The sequence below is a fragment of the Geotrypetes seraphini genome, chromosome 6 (assembly GCF_902459505.1).
Source record: "Geotrypetes seraphini chromosome 6, aGeoSer1.1, whole genome shotgun sequence".
NCBI lineage: Eukaryota > Metazoa > Chordata > Amphibia > Gymnophiona > Dermophiidae > Geotrypetes > Geotrypetes seraphini.
This window is the reverse complement of record NC_047089.1, coordinates 131,817,343-131,831,177: the sequence shown is the minus strand read 5'-3', so window position 1 is coordinate 131,831,177 and position 13,835 is coordinate 131,817,343. Positions and strand designations below refer to the sequence as shown.

The window sequence follows — 13,835 nt, the reverse complement described above, 5'->3', positions numbered from 1 at the left end:
TGTTAGGGGAGAGCAACTAGGGCAACTGCCTCCTAGTCAGAGAGAGAGAGCCCTAAGCCAGCTGGAAGCTAAAGAAGCAGAGCCTGGGCTTTGCGGTCCCCAGTTATGTTTAATACCAGCTGTAGCAGGATACATATTTCAAATCTGAAATATTCTAATCACAAAATATAAAATAATTTTGTTTTCTACCTTTTGTTGTCTGGTAATTTTATTCTTCAAATCATATTGGTCTCAGGATTTGCTTTTGGGTTCCTTCTGTCTTCATTTTGGCATGGCTGGCTCCTGGAAGGTAAAATAGGCCCAAGAGGAGATGCTGAGTCTGACATGGGCACAGTTTTTTGTATCACAGGAGCAAGACTTTTCAATGCTTCCACGGGGAGGTGAAAGTTTTTGTCCCCATTCCTGTGGGCGGTGAAAGGTCTTGTCCCCATTCCTGTGGTAAACCAGTTGCAAATGTCCCCATTACTGCAGATTTACTGCGGTGATCAGAGTTGACTGTACAACTACCCTCTGCCCAAGCCATTTCCTCTTATTTCACTACGAAAGTTCAAAATATCAGAAGTTGCATTTCTAAAGCAAGTGCTGTCAGCTCTTCTTGTTCAGTTGACTCTGCTAATAAGTTTCTAAATAAATCTGAATTTATAAACTCTCCATTTAATCTGGCTGAAATTTCAAGTCTTCCTTTTTCTAAATGTTCAAGATTTAACATACCCACTCTTCAGGATCTATAGAAAACACTAAATATACTAAACATAAAGGCTCTGATTCTCCAAAGTGCGTCCCGATTTTAGGCAGCTGTAGGCGTCCTACAGCTGTCTAATCAGCCAATCGGGATGCACGTTTTTTAAAAAAATGCTCCCCAGGCAGGCCGCCTATATTGAAGGCGCCTCCGGGAGCCTAGGGAGGCCCGCAAAATGCCTAAGCTCGCCTAAGGGCCTTAGGCGGGCCTTAGGCAAACCTAGGTGGCCCTACGCGTCTCCCTAGTAGAGGAAGAGACGCTTAAAATGTAGGCCAGCAAAATGCTGGTCTACATTGTAAGTAGACGCGGCCGCTATACTTATGGCAGCAAGGGATCTCCCTGCTGCAATAAGTATAGTGGCCGCGGTCGCGGCCGCCTGTCCCATCGCCGACAGGAGGATGCCCAGTCCTTCTACCGGAACCCCCCTGGAACCCCCCTCCCCCCCAAACTGGTAATTGCTGGCAGGAGGATGCCCAATCCTCCTGCCGGAAAGCCCGACGACCCCTCCCTCCCCCAACTAACCTTTACATGTTGGTCGGCTGGACGGGTCTTGCTGCCGTCCAGCCGACGGGCCCGCCTCGTGGAAATGAGACGGGCCCGCCCCTTCCCGGCCCATCCCTGCTAAATCTAAGGCCTGATTGGCACAGGCTCTAGAAGCCTGGACCAATCAGGCCTTAGGCATAGCGGGTCCCCCCCATCCCCACTAATCCTAAGACCTAATTGGCCCAGGCTAGGCCCAGGCTAGGCAATATCTCTCTCTCCCCCATTTCCCCCTCCACCAAGTCCATCTCTCTCTCTCTCTCTCCCATTTCCCCTCTCCAAGTCCATCTCTCTTTCCCCATTATCCCCTCCACCAGCCATCTCTCCCTTACTTCCTTTAACACCCTCTACCATCTCTCCCTGACCCCTTTTAACCCCCTCCACCAAGTCCAGCTCGCTCTCTCTCCCCATTTTCCTCCTCCACTATCTCTCTCTCATTTTCCCCCTCCACCAAGTCCATCTCTCTCCCCCCATTTTCCCCCTCCTGTCCGTCTCTCCCCATTTTCCCCTCCACCGTCCATCCCTCCCTTTCCACCTTTAACACCCTCTACCATCTCTCCCTGACCCCTTTTGCCATCTCTCCCTCTCCTGCCATCTCTCCATCTATCCCTCCCCTCCATCCTCCCCAAAGTCCATCTCTCCCTATCCCTTTTCTACCTCCCTCTGTCATCTCTCCCTGTTCCCCTTCTAGTCCCTCTGTCCTCCCAGACACAGCGGCAGGGAATCACTACCGCCGTCTGGCAACTTTTACAGAAAATTAAAGGTATATGCAGGGAGTTTTAGAACTATGCCGATACAAAAGATAGGCACCGGAAATGTAGGTCAGGGTTTTCCAGGCCTACCTATCTTCATGTGAATCACGCTTACATAGGCGCTTTAGGCCATCAAATGCCACTTCTAGCATTGGCCATGCATACTTTGGTATTCGCCAGCCTAAAGTGCCAATGTAGGCACGATTCCAGGGTTGATTTTCAAGGTGCTGGTATGTACCTCAAAACTCAGTTAAAAACGCCTTTTGGAGATCCAAGACGGCGCGTATTTCTGACTGCTACTGAATGCTCCTGATTACCTCGCAGTCTTTTCTTCATTAAACGACTTGGAAACTTAGGCGGATGCCGAAGAGACGGGGCAAAAGCGCGGGTGGAGCCTCCCGGCGCTCAGAAGCCCCTCTTAGAAGATTGCAGCTGGAACACACTGTCGGGAAGTTACACGCTGCCGGAGAATAACCCGGCAGTGTCTGTTCCTTGGCTTGATGTCACTCTCAGCCCCGACGCAAGAGCGCCTCCCACACAACCTACTCCACAGAAAGCCAACTCACCACGAAAAGAGAACACACCCAGAGAGGAAGTGCTCTCGACTCCTGACGCTGAATTTCAGTGAGCATGGTGTTGGAGACCTCCTGGTTTGAGTCTTCTCCCGGCGATGAAGCTGTGGCTGGAATATCACAAGCAGGGGAGATGAGAAACGTTTCTGAGGTAAAAACATCAGCTATACCTTCACTAACTATGCTAAGCTCTTCTTTTGAGCCTATTAAAACCTCAGGAAATAACACTTGAAACTATTTGGGATTTAGTTGTTAACTTGAGGAAATCTTTTACTCCCCAAATAAAAACTTTGGAAAAAGAAATGAATATTCATAAAGAAGAGATTAATACCTTAAGAAAATGAATCTACAGTGCATAAAACGAACATTTAAAAAATAGAAAAAGAGGTTACAATATTAAAACAAAATCAAGATTTAGTGGTTAAAGATAATATTTTATTGAGAAGGAAATTTGAAAATCTTGAAAATCATAATAGAATCAATAATCTACGTTTAATAAACTTTCCTAAGATTTCCTCAATATCTCCCAGAGAAATGATAAAACAATATTTTCGTGAGATTCTACAAATTCCTGAGGAATCTCTACCCCTGCTTACACGGGCGTATTACTTGCCAACATTGCAGCAAAATCAAGAAACAGAAGCAAATGTACAAAGACAAGCTTCATTAGATATATATACATTGTTGGAAACTTCTCATCGAGAGTTAGTTACTCCTGCTACCTTGTTAATCACAATGGCATTGTCTCCGAACAGAGATTGGCTGTTGAATATGTTCTTCAAGAATAGGAGGAAAGACTTCCTGGGATTGAATATTCATGTATTTCCTAATGTCTCAAAGGAAACTCAAAAAAGACGTCGTCAGTTTTTTTTTGTTAAATCCTGGGGTGATTCAGATCGGAGGAATTTTTTTCCTCCATTATCCTTGCAAATGCATAGTTAGATATAATTCATTCCAATATGTTTTTCTTGATCTGATTAAATAACTAAATATTTCTTTAGCTTCCACTTGTGCTAAATCCGGAGATTACCCATGTTGCAGTCTCAGCGTGATAGCTATGGATTTAGAAATAGTCTAAGAAACTGAACCGTTCTGTGTCCCCGACCCTGAGGAAGAACTCTGAAACACGTCGGTGGGGATTTCGACAGAACTGGTCTAAGTTAAGTGGCAAGTTTATATGAATACCATTAAGTTAAGTTAAGAAGAATGACTTGTTCTACTATTTATTATTAAACATTGGCACGTTATTACATAATAATTATTTGCATAAACTAAAAGTAGCTCCGTGAATAAACCTTCATTACTTATTTGTTCCTATGAGGATGACTACCACACAAAACAACTAAGCATTGACTATATTCAGTGTGGCTTTTTGAGTGGCATGGTGTGGGTAATCTCCGGATTTAGCACAAGTGGAAGCTAAAGAAATATTTAGTTATTTAATTTGATACCCTGTGCATTTTTGATTGCTGTGAGAGTTTCTTGATCTGAGCCATTTGACATCATTTATATCTCAAAAACAAATAGAAAAGGAAGGAACTATAACAACAATCACTCATGAATAAATTTTGGGTTCCTGGTTTAGCAGCAGACATTTAAGTTTTATTATAATTTCTATTCCTGAAAATTTTGTTACTCTAATTCATGGATCTGATAGTGGACTTGAGTGTGATTAATTATTTGCAACTATACTATTTCTTTATTTAGTATGGTATCCTTGCTGTTTGTTTAAGAACTATGCCATAATTTTTTTATTTGATTAATATGCTTGGATGTTTATGGAAAATTGAATAAATATATAATAAAAAAAATTTTAAAAACGCCATTTGGATGTCATTTTTAATGGAGCTGTTGGTGTCTACCAGCACCTAGAAAATCGGCACCAGTTTGAGAATCCGGGCCCAAACTACTTTATATAAAAGAATAAAACAAATGTCTTGTTGCTAAAGATTTGAAGATTTCTCTTTCCAGGGGCAAAAAAATATGTAGCTGAAATTTTATTTTTTATTCAACATACAACATGGCATTTAAAAGAATGGAAACCTTACTGTTTCTGAGGCTGGCAAAATAGGGCACAGTGTCATTGCTCTTGTTCTATAGTTACAATTGCTTGAGGGTGGAATAATTAACAGATGCAGAAGTAAATAAGGAAATGTGTTACTGTCGCTACCTTCTTTTATATGAAACTGATTTTATTGAAAAGTAGAGAAAACATAGATGAATTCAAAAAAATTTTTTCAAGAGCATTTTTCAGTACCCTCATATGAGCAATTTACTCAAGCCAGGCAGGAATTAAAAAGTCTGAGTATCTTTGTAGCATAGCCCTGGGAGCAGAAAGTGCATATTTAAATAGTTCTAATTTGAGCTATGACAGCTCTTTGGAAGTCTTAAATGTAAATTTGTGTGCATCAACCAACACAGCAAGTTATTGCTTGTGATATATTTAGAGTGTAATTTTAAGACAGGCCGCATATCTGTAAATTGCACTGGGTTTTTTTAAACAAAAACTGCACAAAATTTCAAAGAGTAAATGTGAGTATATTTTCACTTTGAAAATTGCTTAAGGAAATGTGTCAGTCTTTTGCCAGGTCTTTTGAAAAAAAAAAAATACATGCATTGTTTTGAATATTCAAAAGTAGGTGAAAATCTGATCCAGTGCATACTTTTACTCACACAAAAGGCAGGATTCTCAAAAAAGTTGTTGAAAATTAGACACCAGCAGGCAGCTAGATTGTGCCTACTGGCACCTAACTTAAGTGTTTTAATTGGTTGTACCATTAAAAACCAATTTTAAACTAGTTTTTTAAAAATTAGGTGCCAATAGGTGGCCTCCAGGACTGACACCTAGTGATGCTGAAGCCCAGAAGTGGCGTGTTTAGGAACGGCGCAGGTCTTCAGCATCACTAGGCCCCACTGGCTGAGATTCTGCTAGGACCCTGGTCACCGGAAATGTAGGTCTGTAAAACCTTGACCTACATTTCCGGTGAAAACCAAAAAAAACTCTGTGGAGTGACAATGTTTCTAAATGGACTTTATTTGAAAGAGAAGAAACTTGTGGCAGTCAGCTTTCAGTAGCTCACCCAAATAGGCACTTATCTGGAAAAAAAACAGGCAATGGAAGTAAAACCTGAATGTCTCAATCTGTCCTCCTTTTTCTGGAGTCATATGGTAACCCTAGCGCTCTGTACGTCTAGTAGAGCTATAGACATGATAAGTAGTAGTAGTAGTAGTAGTAGAGTTAGTAGTAGAATAGTAGAGTTAGCCTTTATAAAAGGTCAAAGAGAGAAAGTTGGTAGTGTTGGACCTCATCTGATTGGACTAGTCGACCTCTCTGAGACTAGAAGATGAGCTGTTTTTAGAATTGTAAACTGCTATAGCTCTTCGGTTTTTAGTGGTATATTAAGTATTAATATGAAATTAAATCCAACTACAGAAGGAAAGGCAAGTAAAAGGAAGGAGGCTGAAGAAAAGCGTAGAATGAAGAGTACAAAAAAGAACAGCAGAAGAGCAAGAGATGATGGAGAGATCTGTGCTTAAAGTAGAACAGGGAGATTCAGAGGACGTGGTAGAAGAACCAATAGAGGAAACTCTCTTTGCTCTAGAAAAAGCTAGGAAGAGACCACAATATAATAAACAATATAGCCTTTGCCAGCTTAAGACACCATACTGGGCTGAGAGAGACAGCAGAGAGCACAACTGCTGCTTGGATTGATGCAAAACTCATCACTCACTTGGACACTGCTTTGGTGATTGATTACAACAAGGTAAAGAGGGCTCAGGCGAGAATCATGAAAAAACTGGATATCCAGTTTGAGGAGGAACTGCAGCAGAATGGCATCAGATGCATTTTCTTTGATGGTTTTGTAATACCAGAGTCAAGTTAAAGGCAGAAGAGAATGGCAAAATGTATCCAGGGAAGGTGAAAGAGGAACATTATGGAACCAGAAAGCATTTTGTTCCTGCAAAAGCAACTAATGAGAAGACATACAGAAATAATTGCTGATAATTTGGTTGCATGACTGAGAGAAAGAGGAGAGACAAAACTCTTCAAGCTATTGGAGGTGATTCCTGGGAGGGAGGAGTGATGCATTATGTTCAGGAGACGCTACAAAGGAAGCTGGTGTGGATTGTATATAACCTGCACACAGGCAAACTACAATTTAGATACTTGGTGACTGCTTTAGATGGCAAAACATTAAGCAACAACAAATAGACAGGGTCCCATTGGAAAAATGCTTGATTCTGCTACTGAACTGCAAATAAATCCTGATTGTTCTATGTTGGCCCTGATCTTCCTCATCTCAGTGATGAAGTGATCAAAGAAATAAGCACATATCAAAGCTATGGCTATAGAATTGTAACTACTATTAGAACAGATGTCTTACCAAAGGATCTGGCTCTGTAGGAAATAGGCTCTGGCGGCTGACTTTGGGCACTTGAGATATAAAGTCTTCGTCTCTGAAGGTGAGCAAGCTCAATTTCCTTTCGTTCTGTCGTTGGCCTTTATTTTAGGGTATTTCTGTAGGAAATAGGACCTTTATCACATAGCAGATGGCTCACAACAGCTCTAAGGTTCATGAGAATATGGATTTTCCAAGCATAATCTGAAAGGAAAGAATCTGAAAAACTTAAGAATAATTGTAGAGTTCTGTGGTGGAGTTTACATGGTAAACTGGTTCAATATAAAAATAAATAGTAAATGGTAAACTAGTTCAATAAAAAAATAAATTGGACACAAGGTCGCAGGCATCTTCTCTTCCAGCTGCAACTGTTGCAAGAACAGTGTGAAAAGGTAAGGAAGATAGTTATGCCTATAATGATAAGGTCAGCTTGGTATGGTTGCAATGAGTCCATTCTTCAAGCAGGTGAGAAGAGATGCAGTGGAGAAGATATTGAAGATCAGATGTGAAGGAGATAAGAAGATACAGTTTGAAGACAGCAGGGTAAGATCCAGGAAAACACCATCCATCAACACTGAGGCAACTACACTCACCCAATTAAACATAGAAACATGATGGCAGATAAAGGCCAAATGGCCCATCTAGTCTGCCCATCCACAGTAACCATTATCTCTTTCTCTCTCTGAGAGATCCCACATGTCTATCCCAGGCCCTCTTGAATTCAGACACAGTCTCTGTTTCCACCACCTCTTCCGGGAGACTGTTCCACGCATCTACCACCCTTTCCGTAAAAAAGTATTCCTCAGATTACTCTGGAGCCTATCACCTCTTAAGTTCATCCTATGCCCTCTCGTTGTAGAGTTTCCTTTCAAATGAAAGAGACTTGACTCATGCGCATTTACATTATGTAGGTATTTAAACGTCTCTATCATATCTTCCCTTTCCCGCCTGAGATCTCTAAGTCTGTTCCCATATGCCTTAAAACGAAGACCACATACTATTTTAGTAGCCTTCCTCTGGATCAACTCCATCCTGTTTATATCTTTTGAAGGTGCTGCCTCCAGAATTGTACTCAATACACTTCCTCCTCCGAATCCGTGGTTTCAGCATCCGCGGATTCGGTTATTTGCAGTTTTAAACCCAAAAAAACATTTTAATTTTTTGGGCTATTTTAAGCCCTGTAAGCCCCCCTTTAACCTTACCTGGTGGTCTAGCGGGTTTTTGGGACAGGAGCAATCTTCCCACACTCCTGCCCTGTGCATATCGCTCACAGGAAATGGCTCGAGAAACTATGGGAGCTCAAGGCAGCCATTTCCTGTGAGCGATCTGCATGGGGCAGGAGCATGGGAAGATCGCTCCTGCCCCGAAAACCCGCTAGACCACCAGGTAAGGCTTAAGGGGGGCTTACAGGCCTTAAAATAGCCAGGGGGAAGCAGGGGTTAGGGGCAGAACCGGCCCGAATATTATTCACGTATTTTAAAATATTCGCGGGCCGATTCTGCCCCTAACCCCCGTGGATATGGAGGGAGAAGTGTATTCTACATGAGGTCTCACCAGAGTCTTATACAGGGGCATCAACACCTCCTTTTTCCTACTAGAAAACTTTAAAATTTATTAATAAATTAACAGATATTCCAAAAGAGAAATCTACTTATCAGTCCTTATGGCTAAACTCCAAGATTCAAATAGACGGATCTGGGTTCTTCTGGAAACACTGGATGCAGGCAGGCATTCGTACATTAGATGATGTTATATCTAATGGGAAACTGCTTGATTTTTCATGACTGCAACAATCATTCGGTATTTCAAAGTCTCAAAATTATAGGTGGTTGCAGTTGAAGCAGGCCATTCAGAGTGGGTTCCCTGATTGACGAAATTAAAAACCTCATTATAGCTTACAGATCCTATGCTTCCAGACAGATTTTTTAGGACATCAGGTCACCCAGTGGTATAAATTAATTTCTGAATTCTTGAATAAGAAACCAAAATCTAGTCTTAGAGACATTTGAAGCATTGAGATAAAGCAATATATTTCTGCGTCTCGATGCCATGAATTTGGACTTGGAGGATTAGGTGTACAGCATCAGCATCTATGAGACAAACATGTTTTTTTTTTTGTTGCATAAGATATTTTGGACCCCAGTTCGTTTGCAAAAGTTAGACAGTTCTAAATCTAATAGATGCTGGCATTGTCGTTTTGAAATAGGGACATTGGATCATCTGTTATTCTATTGTCCTTTGATACTTAATTTTTGGAAGTCAATATGGGGTCAAATTAATGTTGTACTTGAGTCATCAATCCCATTGATTTATGAAGTCATAATATGTGGAACACTATTACATGTTAAACCCCCTATAGATCGTTATAAATGCCAGCTTTTCTTAATTATGACGGGAATAGCCATGCAGATGATAACATTTAATTGGCAGAACTATGATCGCCTTAACTTTTCTTTTTGGTTGGCAAACTTATGCTTCAGCTACAAATAAACACTGTAAAGATGCTAGAGCAAGCTTGGTGTCTTTTTAAGGATACAGTTACCGAGGCACAAAATCTATTTATACCACATATCAACAAGGGATCAAAGAGGAAAAAGAATAAAGAACCGGCGTGGCTCACTGTAGAGGTTAAGGAAGTGATCAGAGACAAAACAAAACTCATTTAAGGAATGGAAAAGATCAAAAACAGATGAAAACTGGAATAAGCAAAAACAACATCAACACAGGTGCCATAAGGCAGTGAAAGGGGCCAAAAGAGACTAAGAGGAAATAATAGCCAAGGAGGTGAAAAACTTCAAGCTGTTCTTTCGATATATTAAAGGGAAACGACCCGCGAAGGAAGCGGTGGGATCGTTGGATGACCAAGAAATAAAGGAAGCGATAAAGGAGGACATGGCAATCGCCGACAGACTGAACACGTTTTTTGCGTCTGCCAATCAAGTGGAGAAGGCTTCATCTAAGGCAAGGCAGATATTGGGTTGAATCAATAGAAGTTTCGTCAGCCGAAAGCCTGAAGTCATAATGCCGTTGTACAGGGCCATGGTGAAACCTCATCTGGAGTACTGTGTGCAATTCTGGAGGCCACATTACAGTAAAGATGTGCGCAGAATTGAATCAGTTCAGCGGACGGCCACCAGGATGATCTCGGGGCTCAAGGGTCTCTTGTACGAAGAGAGACTGAAAAAATTGCAGCTCTACACTCTCAAGGAGCGTAGGGAGAGGGGAGACATGATCGAAACATTTAAGTACCTCACAGGACGTGTCGAAGTGGAAGATGATATTTTCTTTCTCAAGGGATCCTCGGCCACAAGAGGACACCCGCTCAAACTCAGGGGCGGAAAATTTCATGGCGACACCAGAAAGTATTTCTTCACAGAGAGAGTGGTTGATCATTGGAACAAGCTTCCAGTGCAGGTGATAGAGGCAGACAGTGTGCCAGACTTTAAGAATAAATGGGATACCCATGTGGGATCCCTACGAGGGTCAAGATAAGGAATTTGGGTCATTAGGGCATAGACAGGGGGTGGGTAAGCAGAGTGGGCAGACTTGATGGGTTGTAGCTCTTTTCTGCCGTCATCTTCTATGTTTCTATTTACCGAAGAGGATATACACAGCATACCGGAACCCATCAGGCTATATGCTGGAAGTGCAAATGGGAAACTGACAGGGTTGACGGTCAGTTTAGAAGAGGTATGCAGGCAGATGATAGGCTCAAGAGTGATAAATCCCCAGGACCGGATGGCATCCATCCGAGGGTCATCAAGGAACTGAGAGGGACCATAGCTGAACTGCTTCAACTAATAGCCAATCTGTCGATCAAAATGGAAAGATTCCGGAGGACTGGAAGGTGGCAAATGTTACGCCAATCTTCAAAAAAGGTTCAAGGGGAGACCCGGGAAACTACAGACCAGTTAGTCTGACCTCAGTACCGGGAAATATGGTAGAGGCACTGATAAAGGACCGCATCATTGATCACCTTGATGGTCTGATGAAGACCAGTCAGCACGGTTTCAGCAAAGGCAGATCTTCTTTGACAAACTTGCTGCACTTCGAGGGAGTAAACAGGCAGATAGACAAGGGCAATCTGGACTTTCAGAAGGCGTTCGACAAGGTTCCGCATGAACGACTACTTTGGAAAATTGCGAGCCATGGAATTGAGGGTGAAATACTCATGTGGATTAAAAACTGGCTGGAGCATAGGAAACAGAGAGTGGGGGTAAATGGACAATACTCAGACTGGAAAAGCGTCACCAGTGGGGTGCCGCAGGGCTCTGTGCTTGGACCTGTGCTCTTCAACATCTTTATAAACGATCTGGACATAGGTACAACGAGCGAGATGATTAAATTTGCAGATGATACGAAGTTATTCAGAGTAGTGAAGACACAGGGGGATTGTGAAGATCTGCAATGTGACATAATCAGGCTCGAGGAATGGGCATCGACATGGCAGATGAGGTTCAATGTGGACAAGTGTAAAGTGATGCATGTCGGTAACAAAAATCTCATGCACTAATACAGGATGTCCGGGGCGGTACTTGGAGAGACCTCCCAGGAAAGGGACTTAAGAGTTCTGATCAACAAGTCAATGAAACCATCCACACAATGTTCAGCAATGGCGAAAAGGGCGAACAGAATGCTAGGAATGATAAAGAAGGGGATCAAAAACAGATCGGAGAAGGTTATCATGCTGCTGTACTGGGCCATGGTGCACCCTCACCTGGAGTACTGCGTACAGCACTGGTCGCTGTACATGAAGAAGGACACGGTACTACTCAAAAGGGTCCAGAGCAGAGCGACTAAAATAGTTAAGGGGTTGGAGGAGCTGCCGTACAGTGAAAAATTAGAGAAACTGGGCCTCTTCTCCCTCGAACAGAGGAGATTGAGAGGGGACATGATCGAAACATTCAAGGTACTGAAGGGAATAGACTTAGTAGATAAAGACAGGTTGTTCACCCTCTCCAAGGTGGGAAGAACGAGAGGGCACTCTCTAAAGTTGAAAGGGGATAGATTCCGTACAAACATAAGGAAGCTCTTCTTCACCCAGAGAGTGTTGGAAAATTGGAACGCTCTTCCGGAGTCTGTCATAGGGGAAAACACCCTCCAGGGATTCAAGACAAAGTTAGACAAGTTCCTGTTGAACAAGGACGTACGCTGATAGGGATAGTCTCAGTCAGGGCGCTGGTCTTTGATCAGAGGGCCACCACGTGAGCGGACTGCTGGGCATGATGGACCACTGGTCTGACCCAGCAGCGGCAATTATTATGTTCTTATGTTCTTAAATATGAAAAAATGAATGCTGAAATATTGGGGCATAATAATGTATTTAACTTGGTGTGGGGCCCATTGGCATCTTTTATTGCTTCAATATAGTTGTCATTTCTTTTTAATTTTTGTCTGATTTCCTTACACATCCAGGGTGGGAATGTATTACTACTTTAAATAAGAGTGGGTTATTGGAAGAATAATTGCATTTATATTATTGATTAAGTAAAGGGGGTGGAGGGAAATATTACTTTTGAATATTTGCAAGATCAAAGTGCTTTTCTTGGTTTGTTATACGTTCAGATTCATATGTATTACACTGTTACTACTTGAAAATCAATAAAGATTTATAAAACAAATAATAATTATAGGATAATACAGGATATAATAAGCAGAGGGAAAGCTAAGATAAGACTGGAGATTATCTAGGGCCTGAGATTCTGTAAAAATTTAATATAAACTAGAATTAATGAGGGGATGAAACTCCTCTTGAATGAGGAAAGACTAAAAATATTATGGCTCTTCAGATTGGGAAAGAGACGGCTGAGGGGAGATATGATTGAAGTCTACAAAACCCTGAGTGGTGTAAAATGGGTTTCAAGTGGATCATTTTTTAATCCGACCAAAAATTACAAAGACTAGGGGACACTCAATGAAGTTTCAGCAAAATACTTTAAAAACCAATAAGAGAAAATTATATATTTTTTCACTCAGAGAATAGTTAAGCTGTGCAATACATTGCCAGGGGATGTGGTAACGTAGCTGGTTTTACAAAAAGTTTGAACAATTTCCTGGAAGGAAAGTCCATAATCTGTTTGCCCTGGATTGGTAGCATGAAATGTTGCTATTAGCAAGGTACTAGTGACTTGGATTGGCCAACGTGAGGATGGTCTGACCCAATAAGGTTATTCTTATGTTCATGTTTCATTGCCATCAATTTCTCTGTCATTCTATCAAACAGTGGCAGAAACTTCCCTCTCCATTCTTTCACTAGAATAGAATAAGATATCAGGCAAGCACCTCTTCCATTCTTTCCATCTTTTCATTTAGAAACTAAAAATAGACTAACAGAAACAAAAATAAATAAAGCAGCTCCTATTTTTTCATCTATTATAGCTAATATAGCTAATTCAACTTGTTATGCTTTTCTATTATAGAAACTGAGAAAATATGCTAGAAAGTCTGTTATTCCTTCTTTAGATATTTTGTTGACCTTGCTCATAAAGACCAATAAAATCCAAAATAAATCTGCATAAAAGTGTGGCTTTATTCTTAGAGAAAAGGAAAGAAAAAACCCCCATTCATACAAAAGTAAAAACTCCACAAATTTGTTGTATAGCAACAGAAAGCTAAGTTCTGCAATTTAGGGCCTGTTTTACAAAGCCGCGGTAACGGCCCTGAAGCCCATAGAGATTTAAAGCTGTTGCCGCACAGCTTTGTAAAACAGGCTGTTAGTTGTCTTACCACTTAAAATTCAATACAGAATAGAATGACTTTATCCACAATTTTTTAGAATTAGGACATTTTATTCAAACCATAGATTCTAAGGAATCTAGTCATTTGTGGGGTC

The 13,835-nt window shown here is 41.4% G+C and overlaps 1 long non-coding RNA gene across 1 annotated transcript in view; it reads right to left on the bottom strand.

Annotated features, from left to right (window-relative positions):
- Positions 1-229: 229 nt before the first annotated feature.
- The window catches only part of LOC117362200, a 52,362-nt gene continuing 38,756 nt past the window's right edge, over positions 230-13,835 (bottom strand). The window contains exons 2-4 of the long non-coding RNA XR_004539826.1: positions 6,989-7,207; positions 2,598-2,713; positions 230-282 (exon numbers count right to left, since the gene is read on the bottom strand). This is a non-coding gene — a long non-coding RNA (uncharacterized LOC117362200). The remainder of the gene's footprint in view (positions 283-2,597; positions 2,714-6,988; positions 7,208-13,835) is intronic.